The sequence below is a fragment of the Sapajus apella genome, unplaced genomic scaffold (genome assembly GCF_009761245.1).
Source record: "Sapajus apella isolate SASKATOON/1434 unplaced genomic scaffold, GSC_monkey_1.0 scaffold42, whole genome shotgun sequence".
NCBI classification, from domain to species: domain Eukaryota; kingdom Metazoa; phylum Chordata; class Mammalia; order Primates; family Cebidae; genus Sapajus; species Sapajus apella.
Genome location: NW_022436982.1, coordinates 14559270 through 14562837, shown reverse-complemented (window position 1 = coordinate 14562837; position 3568 = coordinate 14559270).

Below are 3568 nucleotides of genomic sequence, written 5' to 3'. Positions count from 1 at the left end.
AAAAAAAAAAAAAAAAAAAACAGATTAAAGGGTCCTTCCATAGAGATGATGATAACTTAATCGAGATTATTCAAATGTAGGTAGCCCTCAGAACACACTTTGGAGAACAATGGCTTAAATCCAGTGAAGAAAATTTCCAAGAAACTGTGAAAATGTATGGTCTCCAGAAATCTAGAGATTGGCGCTGGGCATGGTGGCTCATGCCTGTAATCCCAGCACTTTGAGAGGCTGAGGTGGGTGGATCACTTGAGCTCAGGAGTTCCAGACTAGCCTGGCTAACATGATAAAACTCCATCTATACTAAAAATAAAAAAATTAGCCAGATGTGATGGTGCGTGCTTGTAATCCCAGGTACTTGGGAGGCTGAGGCAGGAGAATCACTTGAACCCAGGAGGTGGAGGTTGCAGTGAGCCGAGATTGTGCTACTGCATTCCAGCCCGGGCGACAGCAAGACTATGAGAAAAGAAAGAAAGAGAGAAAAAGAAAGAGAGAAAGAGAAAGGAAGAAAGGAAGAAAAAGGAAGAAAGAAAGAGAAAGAAAGAAACAAAATCTATCTTGAGATTGGCTACTGAAGATTGACAGCTTCATTTTCCCAACTAGCAAAAATGATACCGGCTAGAATGAATGGATTTATTTTAGAGAGTATTTAGTAATCTCTGAAGCACAGAAACATTTTTTTTGATTCTTGGTATGCAAACAGATTGTTGGCCTTCTTCAGTGAGGCAGGCCAGGACAAAATCTCAGCAGGCCCTTTCGAAAGCATTTCTCCACAAATCAAATTAGGTCAAAGAGAAAATCCAGAGCAGTTTGAGGAAGGAAAAAAAAAAGGCAACTCTGAAATGTGGTATAAAACTGGTGGGCAGGGAACATGGGGAACATCCCACCTACTCTGTTTGCTCTGGTAAAGGCTGGTGGCTTGTCACATGAACCACAGGCCTTCCTGTTCTCAGCAGCTGCCTTCTGAGTCACTGTGGGCTGCGGGGGGCGGGGGGGCTCCCTCACAGCCGGGAACATAACAGCCATATGACTCTTAGGTGAGATCACTGTGCCAGGACAATTCAAAACTTAAAAAGCGACTACATTGCCCATTTTCATTTATCTTAAGAACTTCTTTACACTGTTTTTGTCTACAACTGCAAATTAGCAGAAGACAAAAAACAAGCTAGTAAGTAGAGTTCACAGCTGGTAAGTGAGAACTGGTGCCAGTCCTATTAGTCATTAAGATCACTTAAGGGTGGAGTACACTAGCAGGGTAAAACATTAAACCGAGAGCAATGCTTCCTTGTAGCAGCTGGAGTTTCCTAAGAATTTTTTTTTTTTTTTGAAATGACTCGTTCTGTTGCCCAGGCTGAAGTGCACTGGCATAATCTTGGCTCACTGCAACCTCCACCTCCTAGGTTCAAGCGATTCTGCCTCAGCCTGCAGAGTAGCTAGGACTACAGGCACATGCCACCATTTCTAGTAGAGATGGGGTTTCACCATGTTGGCCAGGCTGGTCTCAGTATCCTGACCTAGTGATTTACCCACCTTGGCCTCCCAAAGTGATGGGTTACAGGCGTGAGCCACTGTGCCCAGCCTCCTGAGAAATTTTTAAAATAAAAACCTAGAATGCCTAGCAGGCAAAATACTATGTTAGAATTTTATTTTTCTCTTTCAGTTATCTTCAGCTGTTGCAGTATGTATTTTATTTTATTTTTTTTGAGACAGAGTCTTGGTCTGTCGTCCCAGCTGGAGGGCAGTGGTGCGATCTTGGTTCACCGCAACCTCCAGCACCGGTTTCAAACTATTCTCCTGCCTCAGCTTCCTGAGTAGCTGGGACTACAGGTGTGTGCCACCACGCCTGGCTAATTTTATATATATACGTGTATATTTTTAGTAGAGACAGAGTTTTACCACATTGGCTAAGCTGGTCTGGAACTCCTGAACTCAAAATTATCCACCGACCTCGGCCTCCCAAAGCGCTCCCAAAGCCCTGGGATTAGGCATGAGGCACCGCACCTGGCCTATTGCATGCAGAATGTTGTTGGGTATATTATAGTATGTGAATTAATAATCCTTTTTTTTTTTTTTTTTTTGAGACAGAGTCTTGCTCTGTTGCCAGGCTGGAGTGCAGTGGCCTGATCTTGGCTCACTGCAACCTCCGCCTGCCGGGTTCAAGTGATTCTCCTGCCTCAGCCTCCTGAGTAGCTGGGACTACAGGCATGCTCCACCACACCCAGCTAATTTTTGTAACCTAGTAGATACGGGTTTCATCATATTGGCCAGGATGGTCTTGGTCTCTTAACCTCATAATCCGCCCGCCTCGGCCTCCTAAAGTGCTGGGGTTACAGGCATGAGCCACTGCACCCAAACAAGAATTCATTATTAAACAGTTTTAAGAAGGCTTCCCTAAGATTAAAACTTTCAGTCTTTTAAAACTGAGGCATTCAAAAAACACTCCAAGTAAGAGAAAAAAAGCTGAGGTGTGATTCATTTGAACTTGAGTCCTGGTTCCTTAACCCAATGCCTGGATGCAAGAGATGTTTAATAAAGACTTAACCATCTGGAGAGGTGGCTCACACCTGTAATCCCAGCACTTTGGAAGGCCGAGACAGGCGGATCACCTGAGGTCAGGAGTTCAAGACCAGCCTGGCCAATGTGGCCACGTCTCTACTAAAACTACAAAAATTAGCCAGGTTAGTGGCAGGTGCCTGTAATCCCAGATATTTAGGAGGCTGAACCTGGGAGGCAGAGGCTGCAGTGAGCTGAAATTGAACCGCTGTACTTCAGTCTGGACAACAGAGCCAGACTGTCTCAAAAAAAAAATTTTGCTGGGTGTCATGGCAGGCAGCTGTAGTTTAGCTATTCAGAAGGTTGAGGTGGGAGGAGGGCTTGAGTCTAGGAAGTTGAGGCTGCAGTGAGTTTTAATTGCACCATTGAAGTCCAGCCTGGGTGACAGAGTGAGACTCTGTCTCAAAAAATAAATAAAAATAAAACATGGCTGAGGGTGGTGGCTCATCCCTGTAATCCCAGCACTTTGGGAGGCTGAGGTGGGCACATCACCTGAGGTCAGGAGTTTGAGACCAGTCTGGCCAACATGATGAAATCTCTTCTCTACTAAATATACAAATATTAGCTAGCTGTGGTGGCATGCACCTGTAGTCCCAGATACTTGGGAGCCTGAGGCAGAAGAATTGCTGGAACTGGGGAGGCAGAAGAATTGCTAGAACCGGGGAGGCAGAAGTTGCAATGAGCAGAGATCACACTATTGCACTCCAGCCTGGGTGACAGAGCAAGACTCTGTCACAAATAAATAAATAAATAAATAAAAATAGAAACACAAAAGAATTGCATAATGTATACTCTGAAAACTACAAACATTGCTGAAATAAAATTTAAAAGATATAAATCAGGCCAGGTGTGCTGGCTCATGCCTGTAATCCCAGCACTTTGGGAGGTCAAGGCAGGTGGATCACAAGGTCAGGAGTTTGAGACCAGCCTGGCCAGTATGGTAAAACTCCATCTCTACTAAAAATACAAAAAATTAGCTGGGTGTGGTGGCATGTGCCTGTAATCCCAGCTACTCAGG